Source organism: Cervus elaphus, chromosome 25 (assembly GCF_910594005.1).
Source record: "Cervus elaphus chromosome 25, mCerEla1.1, whole genome shotgun sequence".
In the NCBI taxonomy this organism is placed as follows: Eukaryota; Metazoa; Chordata; class Mammalia; order Artiodactyla; family Cervidae; genus Cervus; species Cervus elaphus.
Window position 1 is genome coordinate 62,508,054 of NC_057839.1, and position 14,442 is coordinate 62,522,495.

At 44.9% G+C, this 14,442-nt stretch overlaps 1 protein-coding gene across 2 annotated transcripts in view; it reads left to right on the forward strand.

Annotated features, from left to right (window-relative positions):
* The window catches only part of CTNND2 (catenin delta 2), a 1,061,406-nt gene that overhangs the window by 1,028,122 nt on the left and 18,842 nt on the right, over positions 1–14,442 (forward strand). The window lies entirely within an intron of this gene.

Genomic DNA, 14,442 nt, shown 5'->3' on the forward strand with positions numbered 1-14,442 from the left:
AAGCTTGCTCAAACTCGTGTCCATTGAATTAGTGATGCCACCCAACCATCTTATCCTCTGTCGTCTCCTTCTCCTCCTGCCCTCAATCTTTCTCAGCATCAGGGTCTTTTCTAATGAGTCAGGTCTTCACATCAGCTGGCCAAAGTATTGGAGCTTCAGCTTCAGCATCAGTCCTTCCAATGAATATTCAGGGTTGATTTCCTTCAGGACTGACTGGTTGGATCTCCTTGGGGTCCAAGGGTCAGCGTGGCAGCCATTAGTGAGGGGTTGGCTATTGAACGTTTGAAATATGATTAGTCCTCTTTGAGATAGGCTCTGGGCTCAGTGGTAAAGAATTGCCTGCCAATGCAGGAGACTCAAGTTCAATCCCTGGGTCAAGAAGATCCCCTGGAGAAGGCCATGGCAATCCACTCCAGTAATCTTGCCTGGGAAGTCCCAGGGACATAGGAGCCTGACAGGCCACAGTCCATGGAGTCACAAGAGAGTCAGACTTGACTTAGCAACTAAACAAGCCAACAACAGCAATAAACATAAAACACAAACCAGACCGCAAAGACTTAGCTTACTTTTTTTTTTTTTAACTATCTAGTGAATACTTGTCATGTTGATTGTGTTAAAAGATATTTTAGATATATGGGATTAAATAAATATAATATTAGAGTTAAAAAAAAAAAAACTGTTGGTTCTGGATGCACCCCCTCCTGAAGCCACCTAGAGAATCCATTTCCTTGCTTTTTCCAGCTTATAGAGGCTGCTGCTCCCTTTGGCCATTTGCCCCCTTCCTCCATCGTCTAAGCAGGCAGCTTGGCTTCTTTGATTTTCTGTCTCTGCTTCTGTGGTCACATCACCTTCTCTCAATGCCCCCACCCTGTATCTCTCTTTGAAGACCCTTGTGGCTGCATTGGGCCCACTTGGATAATTCAGTGTAATCTCCCTCCTTCAAGAGCTTTAACTTCACCACACCTGCAGAGTCCCTTTGCTACATAAGAAGCCTATCACAGGTTCTAGGTAAGTAGGATGTGTGTGTATCTTTGGTGAGGGAAGCATATTATTTAGCCAATCACACCCTGTCACGCTAGAGTCTAATTGTCCGGATCTGGTATCACACCTCTCAGACCAGGGTTTTGGCTCCTTCAAACTCTGTGATCACCATCTCTGGAGGGTTGCCCTCACCTGCGTTCTCCTCCTTGACCTCAACCTGTCCACATTCCAGTGTAAGAGGGTGGGGAAAGGCATTCTTTTTTTTTTTAAAGTGGGGGTGGGGGATGCCTTTGTAAATACTTTCAGAGCTTAGTCACGTGGCCAAATCTCCCAGCAAGGGAGACTGAGAAATGGGTCCAAGTGAAAAACAGTTTCTATTACAAAGCAGAAAAATGAGAGAAAAGTCTACCAAGATGTTTATGCCCAAGAATGTTATGCACATGCTGATGGCAATAGTTCTCTTGATCACTGTACCCAGTTCTTAATAAAAACCTCATTTTGAGAGCTCCCACCATGCTTCTGTTTGGTACCAGTTAACTCCCAGTAGTTAACTGTGACATACTTTCTTTGACCAAATTATATCAGTTTCTTCCTAGGTTGTCAAATCTTAGTGATATCGGTTCTTTAGAATTAGTTCAGTGGTGATAAATTGAATTCCTAAGATGGATTTACTCAATATTTGCTTTTAAAAGGTGATGTGTGCATGTCAAGTCACTTTATCATGTCTGATTCTTTGCAGCCTTATGAACTGTAACCCAACAGGCTCTTCTGTCAGTGGGATTCTCCAAGCAGACATACTGGGGTGGGTTGCCATGCCCTCTGCCAGGAGATCTTCCTGAACCAGGGATTAAACATAAGTCTCTTGTGTCTCCTGCATTGTTGGCGGGTTCTTTACCACTAGCGCCACCTGGGGAGCCCTTAAAATATGGTACACACTGTGAAAGACTCTTATCCTTCATATACTGTACCTTTAAGTAGCCAAATCCATTTAAGTGAATTTCATTAGAAGCACCGGAGCTGAAACAAACTAATGAAAGTAACCGGTGTGTCAGGTGGTATTTATTTTTGCATTAAGCTGCAAATACTCCCTTTTGGTCCTTGAAGATTTAGTCTAAATATTTAATTCTAATAGCTTTTGGAATTGTTGATGGAATTAGTCTTAATGACTCTTTTAACAAACAGTTTACCTTAAAAATAGATGGAAGCTTGTTTTATTATAGTGAAGAGGAACTGTGAGTTTATCCTCAGGGAAAATCTGGCTTGGCCTTCAATCACATAGACTCTGAATAGTCTGTTTCCATTTTTTTTTTTTCTCTATAGTATCTTTTATTGAAATAAGGAGAATGTTTGTGTAGCTACCACTAATTTGGAATCTTTTCTTTCTCTGCTTCATGTGATTACATCAACAGGTTTATTCCACTTAAAAAATGACTTGGAAAACTGGCACAATTTAGAGCAATCAAATTTTTCTTAAGTGAGCAATGTCTCAGCTGGTTACCTTTTTCAATGCATGGCAACAATTCAAATTTAAATTTCATTTAAAAAATAGGTTCCTGATGAAGTGATTGAAATACAAGCTGTAAATGTCCTGGGTTGAATGAGTGGATGAACTTGGGATGCTTAAAAGCTCCAAGGATTTACACCACCCTTTCTTTATATCTCAAGTCACTCATAGCAAATTAGAATTGACAAGTTTTATGCACCAAGAGCCTTCAAGGACAGCTAACACAAAAAAAAACATGTATTTGTTACTTCAGAACTAAAGAGTCTCTCTATGCCTACTGAGAAATCCTTGTTTAGATTCCAGCTAAATCTTACTAGATTAAAGAAGTTCCAAAACTGTTTTCAAAGAGAGGAAGAACATATACTGGCTGACCGTGTCCTCATATCTATTTTGGGTGCCAGAGAATATCCTCAGTGGAAAGAACAACTATTCTCCATTTTCAAGGTTAATTATTTACTGAAGCTTTTGTCCAAGTCAGAGATGTCATTTATCACAAGGAAAGATTTGTTGCTTCTAAATTCTAAGTATAGAAGACAGAACTTCCAAATCTCGCTTTGAAAACAGAACTGCAAGTGGGATGCTCCCCATGTAACTTACCGTCACAGCTGTAGATATTCACTAACTTTGTCACTTTCCACCCCATCGTTGTCTAGTCCCTAAAGGGCACCTCTTCCAGAGGTCAGGGATCACAGAAAAAGTAACGTGAAATCCCACGCCCTCTTTGTTTTCTATTTGTAGAAAGCAATGTAAACATTGCTTTACAATGTTGTGTCAGTTCCCGCTGTGCTACACTGTGAATCAGCTGTAAGATATCACAGATACATATATCCAAAATCACTGCGGATGGGGACTGCAGACGTGAAATTAAAAGACGCTTGCTCCTGGGAAGAAAAATTATGACCAACCGAGACAGCCTATAAAAAGCAGAGACATTACTTTGCCAACAAGGGTCCATCTAGTCAGGGCTATGGTTTTTCCAGTGGTCATGTATGGATGTGAGAGTTGGACTATAAAGAAAGTTGAGTGCTGAAGAAGTGATGCTTTTGAACTGTGGTGTTGGAGAAGACTCTTGAGAGTCCCTTGGACTGCAAGGAGATCCAACCAGTCCATCCTGAAGGAGATCAGTCCTGGGTGTTCATTGGAAGGACTGATGCTGAAGCTGCAACTCCAATACTTTGGCCACCTGATGTGAAGAGCTGACTCATTGGAAAAGACCCTGATGCTGGGAAAGACTGAAGGTGGGAGGAGAAGGGATGACAGAGGATGGGATGGCATCACCGACTCGATGGACATGAGTTTGAGCAAGCTCCGGGAGTTGGTGATGGACAGGGAGGCCTGGCGTGCTGCAGTCCACGGGGTCGCAAAGAGTCGCAAACGACTGAGCGACTGAACTGCCTGCCTGCCTGATGCACATCTCCCCTCCCTCCTAAGCCTCCCTCCCACCCCCGCCTCCACCCCCCAGGTCACCGCGGAGCCCCGGGCTGAGCTCCTTGCGCTGTGCAGCAGCTCCCCGCTAGCTCTCCGTTTGACCCGTGGTAGATATGTGTCAGTGCTACTCTCCCTGTCCCACCCTCTCCTTCCCACACAGTGTCCACAGGTCCATTTTCTACCTCTGCGTCTCTATTCCTGCCCTGCAAATAGGTTCATCTGCACCATTTTTCTAGACTCCATATACATACGTTAATATACTATGTTTTCTCTCTTTCTGACTTAATTCACGCTGTATGACACAGTCTGCGTTCATCCACATCACTGCGTTGTGCTTAGTCGCTCAGTTGAGTCCGACTCTTTGCGACCCCTTGGACTTTAACCCACCAGGCTCCTCTCTGTCCAGGGGGATTCTCCAGGCCAGAATACTAGAGTGGGTTGCCATGCCCTCCTACAAGGGATCTTCCCAACTCAGGGATCAAACTCGGGTCTCCTGCATTGCAGGCGGATTCATTACCCTCTGAGCCCCCAGGGAAGCCCTCTGTATGACAGAGTCTAGGTTCACCCACGTCACTACAAATGACCCAATTTCATTTCTTTTTTTTTTTTTTTTTTTTAATTTTTTTATTAGTTGGAGGCTAATTACTTCACAACATTTCAGTGGGTTTTGTCATACATTGATATGTTGGCATATAGTTGATTGAAAATGTTGTTAGTTTCTGCTCTCCGGCAAAGTGAATCAGTTATACATGTACATATCCCCCCGCCCCCACCCATGCCCTGCTCATCTCACCTCCTGAAGGGTGTTGATGAAGACTCGGTACTTAACCCCTTTTCTCTAGACTCCCTCATCACCAGATTCTCCAAACAATCCTTGAGATACTGCCCTTCCTCTCCATTTTTGCTGTAAGCTCTTCGTTACACAGATTGAACAAGTCCTCTCCCTAATCCCCGATCCCTGCTGGTCCGGCTGGCACTGCGCTTCTCCATCCCTTCTCTGTTCCAGCGCTGGGGGCAGGGCTCACCGCCCTGCTCAGCTGGCAGAGACAGGATGCTCTCTAGCGGTCTGGTCCAGGGAAGGAAGAGATGTGGGAACACTCTTGCTTGACACGTTTCATTCCATCACATCCACACGCTCTGCACGCCTCCTGTCGGCATGCACAGCACCCAGCTTCTGCTCCAGAGCAGCGACTCTGGTCATCGGTGTTCCCTGCCCAGGAGCATTCCCGCAAGGTGGGCCCTTCATTCCAGTGGGCGCACGGCACACCTCGCAGCAGGCGAGGGCTCCCGTATCCAACCTGAAGGAAGTTGGGGTGTATCCAGTGAGAAATGGGATGCTCTCTCCCTTCTCCTCCTTTTTCCCCGGCTCTGCTAAGGTTTTGTCTTTGCTGTGGACAGGGCCTCGTGGTTTCTGGCTGCAGGATGCAATAAGCAGGAGAGGTTGGGGGAGGGGCAGTGTGTGCAAGAGGTATGTGCTCTGAGCTGTGAGTGGAATCAGCACCAATTCAGGGCCCAGGTGTGGCAGATACAATGATGCTCTAGAATTAACTACACAATTGGTTAAAGAGGAGACGGTTTTACATCCTCATGTTGAAACACAGAGAACAGAGAGACATTACCATCAAAAGTGGAGTGGGCAAGCCATAGGCTACTGTATTCTTTCTTTTTTTTCTCTTTCTTTTTCTAGGTACCATTTTACCTAAACTAGCACTGCCTTCAGCCCAGCAGTATGTCAGAAAGGACAGTTATACCAATAGCAGCAGATGAAGTTGCTCTCAGCTAAAATATTAAAAAAAAAAGAAAACCATCAGGCTCTGATAACCTTCATATGTTATAGAACTGTAAGAGTGTAAGAACTGTAGAGTTAGCAATAAAGACTATGACATTGATTATCATTGCATTTATAATAACTAATGCGGTCATCTTAATTCATTGTCTTCAACTAGCAGAATCTATTAGATACCTCTGTGTTACAGATACCATGCTAGAGATCAGGAAATAGCAAGGAAATAAACAAGGCCCAGCCCTGCCTCACAGCCGGGCAGACGGACAAGCTCGCATTAGACAGAAATGAAAGGTCGTACCATTTTGTTCACAATGGGCAGGGAAAGGGCTTCCCTAGTGGCTCGGTGGTGAAGAATCCGCCTGCCAGTGCAGAGCACACGAGTTTGATCCCTGGGTTGGGAAGATCCCCTGGAGAAGGAAATGGCAACCCACTCCAGTATTCTTGTCTGGGAATATCTCATGGACAGAAAAGCCTGGCGTGCTATAGTCCATGAGGTCACAAAGAGTAGGACACGACTGAGCAACTAACCCACATCAACAACAGCAACAAGGCAAGTAAAAGCGCTCCAGCACTGCTGAAATCTCCCCTGAACCTCAGAGGCATAATTCATTTAGCAGTTGTGATTTATGGAACATGTATTGCCCCACCTCCTATATACCTGGCTGGAAACTGAGTGGGATGAGTAAGATCTGACAGGTAGAGAAAGAGCAGGTGTTGTGTGGGGTCTCAGAGCTGCCTGATCAAAGGTGCAGGCTGTGACCTTTGTGGCCTGAGTTGGACTTATTTTTGTTCCTGTGGAAGTCAACCTTGGGAATGCCTTATCTGACACAGTCAAATGGAGTTGGAGGCCTAAGGGCCTCCTAGGATTTTGCCCTTTAAAATATATTCTATATCCCTATTAATCACTGCCAGGTATGCATACAAACTCCAAGCCAGTGGTTCCCGGCCACGCTATTCATTTTGAAAATACCAATGCCCAGATCCTATACAGAACAATTTAAACAGGATCTCAGAGGCTGAGGACTAGGCAGAACTATATTTAAAACTTCAACATTTAAATAAATAAAATATTTATTAAAAATAAATATATATTTTAAATATATATTTAAAACTTTATATGTATTTTATATATAAAATATATAGTTTAAATTTAAACTATATTTAAAGCTGATTGAATCATTCTGCCCTTAATTTCTGGAAAAGAAACCAAGACACAGCTGACCGTCATCGTGAGCCCCCTGGGTCCTGGGAGAGGTGGGCTGACTTGGACGCTTGTCTAATTATACCTCTATCAAGAGAGAGACCCACGGTGAAGGCAGTTCTGAGCCGTGACAAACAGCTCCATTCACTCTTTCCACACAAACCTCACATATTCATGCGCTGATCTAAATTGAATATCCTGCACAATTTGCAGGATAAAAGGCTACAGGGTGAGTGTGTATTGCACTCACCTCGTGTAGACAGGTCTGAAAGCCACTAAGATCTTTCATCCGAACTCTGATGGTGGAAGTTTCTCAAGTAGCATAGTCTTGGTGGAGATGTTTGTGGGATGGTGAAAGCATGTAAGATGGAGATGGTTATAAATTCAGGGACCTCAAAATACAGAAGGGGAAGATCGGTAGGAAATAATGCAGTGACCACCATTTAGACAAACCATGAGGATCTAATGGTCATGAGACTGTGAAGAAAGTTCCCTTGATTCTCACACTTTCTGGACCATTGAAAGTAATGATGTGGGTGAGAGTAGCTTTGGGGAATAAAACAATTTCATAAAGAAACACACCGGGAACTTTCACACAGAGGCTGAAAGTGGTGGAAGGACATTAAAAGGGTAAGATAAAGAAAATCAGATTATTTCTGGTGGCAATTTAAAGTTCAATGACTTTGAACCCATCTTCTCTTTTGGATTTCTATCTCTATATACTTGGAACAATTTAACAACCTCCGGTTTTAAGTTTAATGCATTAAAAATAAAAACCAATTTGAGGTGCAGCTCTCATATCACATTTTTGACACCTTGGCTGGGTCTTGAGCTAAAGGGCATGGCTTGGCGGTCATTCTACTGGAGGTGAAAGACAGATGTGAAAAGAGTTCTTTATCATCAATATTAAGGATTAACAGCCCAACCCTAGTTACTACAGTGGTTCTTCCTTCTGTTTCCTTCCCTGAACTTTCTTATCTAAGCCAAAGGGATGGTATGAAGGGGAAGTGTGGTGAAGTACCCAACAGAATTTGGGGCACAGCCTCTGGTCTACAGAGAGTTAAAACATTGAAAAGAAAACATAGTCATCAAAGAGGCAAATAATGATTCAAAGGCTATGTGCCTAAGTTGTGTGTGTTTCTGTAAACCCCTTTCAAGTCTTTCTGAATGACAGTGGGAAGTCAATGAATCATAAACTGATTGCAGGCTGGCTAGACAACAAGGATATCCAGGGCTAGTTGGATACAAGAAAATATTAGCTCAGAATAACTTTCTCAAAGAAAATGTGTCTTCATGTTCCTTATTCTTTAGAAAACAAAATATATATATATACATATATATTTTTTTTTGGTTGAATGACTAAAAATTTCATGCAGTAAAAGATGTGTAGGATCATGAGATCTACCCTCCAGGAAATTATTCAGCATCACTAAGACCAATGTTGATTCATCTGTGCCCTGGTGTCTAGCATCTGAGGTTACACTTTTCCATGGTGTGTGGAAGGATGTGCCATCGGAATTAAAGCTGAGGTCCCCTCTGGGCCTTGGTGACTGTAGAGATATTGGAGGTCTTTGTTTTTGTCATCACATGTTTCACTGTGCATCAGTGGATGAGGGGAAGGTGGTGATGGAGCGGTAACCAGGTCACCTTCCTAGCATCCCAGGGGCTCACAAGCTTGGCTCAGGACACTGCTCTAATCCAGAATGTGCACTGGGTTTCCACTTGGTATTATTCCCCAGGCTCCTGCCCCCCCACCTTCATTCAAAGTTTCTGTGCTCACGCGTATATGGGCGCTGGCCTTCCTCAATGGTGTCTGGCTGGTGGGGACGTTCTAGGTGCCTCTGACACCCTCCCTATCATCGTCAAGTGACCACTGATCTCACTGCCCACAGACAAGTCACCTGCATGACTCATCTCTGTCACGTGTCTACATTCCCAGAAATGGGTCTCATGAAGGATTTGAAAGCTTTTTTTGGTGCTTTTTTTACCCTTTCTTCCTTCATAAGCAGTTTTATTATTATAGCCCCTTTCCTGACACTTCCAGAGATGTAAATACGTAGCTGGTCTCAATGGAATCTGTGCTGTGTGAACTAAGTCACTTCAGTCATGTCCGACTCTCTGTGACCCATGGACTGCAACCCAGCAGGCTCATCTGTCCATGGGATTCTCCAGGCAAGAATACTGGAGTGGGTTGCCATGCCCAGCTCCAGAGGATCTTCCCAACCCAAAGATCGAACCCACTTCTCTTACACCTCCTGCATTGGCAGGAAGGTTCTTTACCGCTAGCGCCATCTGGGAAGCATCATCAGTTCTGAACGGTTGAGCAAAACATCTGCACTTAGCTGTGTAAGAGGGAGATGCCGAGTGATAGAGTGATACTCCCCAAGTCAAACCAGGCTAGAATTGAGCCACATTTATCCCTGGGGTCTCCATAGGTCTTAGATCAGATATTAGCCAGTATTCTTATGACAAAGTACTGTGCCACTTTTCATGATATATGAAGTATCGTTACTTACTCAGGACCAAAGGAGCCCAGGTTTTGATTAAAGCAATGTCCTGAGCCACTACCCAAAACACCCCGCACACACATACACAGTACTTCGTCTGTGAAATTGCGGGTGAGACAAAAGTAAAATAATCTGCCTCTGTTTGGACGTTTTTAAGGACATTTGCTGACAACAAAGCATTCCCTTCAAAAGAAAGGAATATCTTTTTAAAACAAATGTGTAAGTTGTTCCCGTATGTAAGCAATGGGTCCATTCCCTTCTGAAATACTTTACATGCTTCTGTAGGAACCACCCCACCCCACCCCCCCGAGAATTTAAGAGAAATGCCCTGAATTCTTACAGAGACAGTACATTTTCTTCTCCTACCCGGACAACTGCCTCTTCCCACGGCTGCCACCCTCCCTGAGACGGTTTTAGCTGTTTTCCCCTAGACCCTGCTTATGTCGGTCACCACCAACTGCCCAAGACTGCTGGGTCAGCCATCACTTCTGGACTCATTTCACTCAGAGGCTGTAAGCAACCAGCTGTCTGCCCTGGGATTTCCCCTTCCTCCTTCTCACCTCCTGTCCTTTTGCCCTTGAACCCACAGTCTGCTGTCAGTAGGATCCCCTGTATCCAGTACCCATGCATACGTGCGTGCTAAGTCACTTCAGTTGTGTCTGATTCTTTGCAACCCCACAGACTGTAGTCTACCAGGCTCCTCTGTCCATGGGATTCTCCAGGCAAGAATACTGGAGTGGGTTGCCATGCCCTCCTCCAGGGGATCTTCCAAATCCAGGATTCAAACTCACATTTCTTATGTCTCTTTATGGATTGCTCTTTCCAGAAAGTTCTCCTCTGCCTTCAATCAAGGAAACCCCCAGCCCCTGTGAAGTGCCCCGACCCTCTGCAGATCCTCAATCCTCTTATGTCTCTTTATGTTTCTTACGTTTCTTTACCACTAGCACTATACCTGGGAAGCCCCCATCCAATACCCACCTCTTGTCTTTTCAGTCTTCTTGCTCTGAGACCCACCGCCCCCAAGGACACCCCCTAGCCCCCTGCAGCCCTCTCACATGGTGACCTTTCAGGTCCCAGCCCCTCTTCTTGGAGGTGGACCAGGTGTCTTCCTCTTGCTCATTGCTCTTTCCAGAAAGTTCTCCTCTGCCTTCCATCAAGGAAACCCCCAGCCCCTGTGAAGTGCCCCGACCCTCTGCAGATCCTCAATCCACTGACTAGTGTGCATTCGCCATCTCCTTCCCCAATCTCCACTTTCCTCTCTACCCAGCTTAGATTCTGAGAGCTTCCATGACTTGCCCTTTGCATCTCCTTGTCCCTGTCTCCTTCCAGGTCACTCTCCTGACCACCCCTATCCAATTCCATCTCCTCACACCTGTTCTGGGGCGCCTGAATGCAGCTGAAGAAAAAACACGCCACCTTGGGTAGGAATTTTCTCATACCTGTGAATCGCTGCCACCACCCTCAAGTTCCGTCTCAGCTTCCAGCCACTGGACCACCTGGCGATGGTCAACCTGCTTTTCACTTACCTCGAGAACCATTTCACATGTCTCTTCTTCCTCTCTTCCTTCCTCTTCCCTACCTTCTCATCTCCTCTTCCATCCTCTAAACTCCAACTCTTCCTCACTCTCAGCAGATGACCTAGATTCTCATCCCCACCCCGCCCCTTCAGGAAATGTCAAAAAGCAAGACCCCCCTTTTCTTAAGAACTGTTTCCCTTCTCTCCTGCCTGCCAGGTTTTTCCTCCTCTGTGTTGAGACATTCCCATCAGCTTGCAAAACACTGCAGTCTCCTCCAGGGGGGTATATTAAAGCATCTCTGAGCTGCTCTAGCTCTTCAAGCCCCATTTCTCTGCTCCCTGTAATAGTCAGCCTTTGCCCGAAGCTGTCTGCACTCACCATTTCTCTTTCATCAATTCTCACTATCTTTTGAGCCCACCTGAGTTAAGGAGATTTACCCACCAGACCAAAGAAAGTTCTTTTGTTTCAGTCATGCTGACTTCCATCTTTCCAAACCCAGTGGTCTGTTTTTGGTCCTTCTTGTTATTCAGCTGGTCTCCTTCTCCTCCTTTCTGCATCTTCATTCCTGATCTTGCCTGACATCACACCCTTCTAGTTCCACTCCCAGCTTATCCTGGTCCTTCCCGGTGTCCTGTGAATTATTTCCTTGCTGTCTGTGCCCTCTCAGTATTGCGGTGCCCCAGCCCTGTGTCCTCTGCTTTCCTCTCTTTGCACTCACACACAAGGCTTCCATCCATTCTCTTAACTTTATATGATATCTGTATACAGAACTCCAAAATTTTGCCTCGGGTCTGACATCACTCCTGAAATTCCAGTTTTCCGCTTTTGCTTTATTCTCTTTTCTATCATGTCCCGCAGGCACCTCGAACTCAGCACGCCCCAGATGGCACTATTGATCTCACCTCCTAAAGCCTCTCCCTCTCCACTGGCCCCTGTCTCAGTGAATGGCATCTCCAGCCCTCCTTGTTCACACCAGCAGCATCGAGGTCAGGTTTGTCTCATCCACACCCGCCTGCAATGCAGGAGACCCAGATTCCATCTCTGGGTTGGGAAGATCCCCTGGAGAAGAAAATAGCAACCCACTCCAGTATTTTTGCCTGGAGAATCCCATGGACAGAGAAGCCTGGTGGGCTACAGTCCATGGGGTTGCAAAGAGTCGGACACGACTGAGTGACTAACACACACGCACACACACGCTTCCACACCCAGTAGCCCAGGCATCAGCAGACCCTCCCACCATTGATGCCAGACCAGCCCCTAGCTCGCCATTAGCCCCGACTCAGGCCAGGGTCATCTCTCCTTGACTCTAGAGGAAAAGCTCCTTACCTCATCTCCCTGTGGCCGTTTGACTCTCCCCAGACTGCCCTGGCACCCACAAGGTGTCCTGTTTCCTGATTGCCTCCTGCTCACTTCCCTTCCGTCACAAAGACTTTCCCTTCCCCTCACAGCAGCCCAGACCTTTCCCACCCCAGGACTGTCGTCTCTGCTCCTCTCTTGGCTTGGAAACCCCAGCCTGTGTCTTCAGCGTCTGGCTTCTCGCCATCGGCCAGGTCCCTGCTGCCTTGTTGACTGTTCCTGGAGTGCTTGGCCAACCACACGCCGTGGAACAGCAGCTCCCCACCTGCATTTCTCAACTCTCTCACCTTGCTTTCAGGAACTTATCAGTCGGCCACATCTTTTTACTGAGTTGAGGTTGATTTGCAATGTTTCAGGTATACTGCAAAGTGATTCAGTTTTTTATCTTTTATATATATATATATATATATATACGTATATATATATATATTTCAGATTCTTTTCCATTATAGGTTATTACAAGTTATTCCATTATAGATTATTATAGTATAGTTCCTTGTGCTGTATAGTAAAGTGAAAGTTGCTCAGTCATGTCCGACTCTTTGTGACCCCATGGACTATACAATCCATGGAATTCTTCAGGCCAGAATACTGGAGTGGATAGCCATTCCCTTCTCCAGGGGATCTTGCCAACCCAGGGATCAAACCCAGGTCTCCTCCATTGAGGGCAGATTCTTTACCAGCTGAGCCACCAGGGAAGCCCCAGAATACTGGAGTGGGAACCCTGTCCCTTCTCCAGCAGATCTTCCTGACCCAGGAATTGAACTGGGGTCTCCTGCATTGCAGGTGGATTCTTTACCAGCTGAGCAATCGGGGCTGCTATATAGTAGGTCCTTGTTTATGTTATAAACAGTGATGTGAATCTTTAATCCCAGACTCCTGACTTATCCCTCCCCTGCTTTTCCCTTTGGTAACCATAAATGTGTGTTCCGTGTCTGTGAGTTTTTACTGTTTTTCAGATGAGTTTGTTTGTATCAGTTTTTTCGTTTCCACACATAGGCGATACCATGTGATATTGGTCTTTCTCTGTCTGACTTGACTTAGTATGAGATTCTCTAGGTGCATCTATGTTGCTGCAGATCACATCCCTTTTTATGGCTGAGCAGTACTCCATTGCATCGTTGTACATGATTACCACATCTTCTTTGTCCATCCACCTGTCAATGGACACTGAGATTGCTTCCGTGTCTTGGCTGTTGTAAACAGTGAACCTCAGGTGCAGGTATCTTTTCAAATTAGAGTTTTTATGTTTTCAGTATTTGCATTGTAGTATTACCATGAGTTTTCGCTTGTTTACTGTTTGACTTTGGGTGGCCCATTAACTTCATAAGCTCAGATTCTTCCTCTGTAAAATGGAGATGATAATAGTATCCAACCCATGAGACTGTTGAGAAAATCTTGTCGTGGAGTAAATAGCAAGTGTTAGGTAATAGCTTTTAAAAATAGCATACTTGTAATTTTGGCTGTATCCTACCAGTCAAATACAGCAATGATGAGAATTACGTAAAAGAAAGACACAAATATTGAAATGAGTATAAATTCTATTCTTGGTTAGCTTTCATCTGATTATGTTTTTACTATGATTCCTTATAGAGAATTGAGTCCCTAAGAAAAGTCAGGGGAAAAAAAGCCAAAATGTTGAAAATGGTTGTGTCTGTGAAGCAGGAGTTAAGAGTGGGGCAGATGTCTGCTTTTCCTTGATAATGCCAGTACTATTTGACATCTTGGTTTGATAAGACTGAGCTTGAATTAAAAAAGAAAAAAAACTGAAAGGAAAAAGAAATACTGTGACATCTTAACAGGAGTTCTCAGGGGAGGAGGAGAGAGTGGAACTGTCGGTTATTTTTATTTTCGCCTTTGTGCTTTCTAAGTGCAAAACGATCCATGATGTACTTATTCAATTTTCATAATGAAAAATGGTATATATGCTTTTCCTATAGTAACCAAATGTTGCAAGGTGAATGGAGAATTAATTGATAGGAGAAAGAAATGGCAACCCACTCCAGTTTTCCTGCCTGGAGAACTCTATGGGCAGAGGAGCCTGGCAGTCCATGGGGTCGCAAAGAGTCAGAAACGACTGAGTGACTAAGCACATTTTTAATATGCTCTAATAATTCCGGGGGCAAGTCAGAGAACACAGCACCCTAGGTGTGACTACTCAA